We start from the raw sequence: 1,311 nt of genomic DNA on the forward strand, positions 1-1,311 counted from the left end.
ATCTTAAATCTTGTTTATTGAACATCAAAGTGTATTCACAAGAATGATTAGAAAGTGAAAGGCTATTCTAAAGATAACAAAGACAAAAACTATTTATAATAGAAAGTTACAAAACAAAATTACAATGAAGAAACTAGCTTGAATACAACACTAAGCACAAAAACTCAAACCCAACAATACCGCTCCAGATCACGAACACGCTAGTCACTAATCTTTAGATTCAGTATTGACATTCGCTGAAGATTCTTGGGTGTGAGTTTTGTCTTCATTAAGTATAGCTGTCGTTGTAGGATTACAATACATGTTTCAACGATCACTGAATAGACTCAGTGATGATCGCTGAAACTGAATAGACGAAAAACATAATACTTCGATAGGTAAAAGTGATTATCATCAAATCACTACGAGAGAGGATCAACACTTATTTAAAAAAAAAAGAATCTTCAAACTTTTAATAACAATAGTGACATGGTTGTAGGATATATATGTCATATGAGATTAATTAACATAATAACAAAACTATTATCAATATATCTCAAATTCTTCGTAACAAAAACAATTATCAATATATGAAAATGAACCACATGTAAAAATTCTTTTTTCATTTTAAATTATATCTCATTATTTCATTAAAAATATGTATCACAAGAAGTAAAGTCCACACTAGCAAAGGACAACTTTACTATTTTAACTTCACGTTTAGCATATTAGACCATCCTTCTTTAAAAAATATTAATTATATATTACTAAAATATCTTTTATATTTTATAAAATATTATTTTTTTATTAAACATTTAATTTTAAAATTTCCATTGATAGGAACATAATAAAAAATATTTCTTTGACATGATAATCATTTTCAAGAAAATTTAGAGGATTTTAGGAAAAAAAATTAAAAATCTTTTTTTTTTAAATCTGTTATAACAAAAAATTTGCTAAAAATCTCAATTTCTTAATTTAAAAAAATTGTTGGAAATGTTATCTAACATTACATATTAGTAGCCATTTGTACTTTGACACCCAACCCACGTTGACACAACAACTCAAAAATAAAAAAAATTAGCTTAAAACCCCCTTTGGAAATCTTCTTTTGAATTAGATACAATTTATAACTCTATTATTGTATATTAAAAGGGTTCTCGTGCAATGTAACGATATATATATCTCGATTTTAATATTTCGTTTTATTATTTGGTTCTATCAATATTATAATATGATTTTAAGAAAATGAAAATGTTTTTATTTTTTTAATAAAGTATAAATTTAAATATATCATAAAAGTTTTAAAAAAAATAATGAATATTAGTATCA

This window comes from Cynara cardunculus (assembly GCF_001531365.2).
Source record: "Cynara cardunculus var. scolymus isolate 2C chromosome LG 13, CcrdV1, whole genome shotgun sequence".
Classification (NCBI taxonomy): domain Eukaryota; kingdom Viridiplantae; phylum Streptophyta; class Magnoliopsida; order Asterales; family Asteraceae; genus Cynara; species Cynara cardunculus.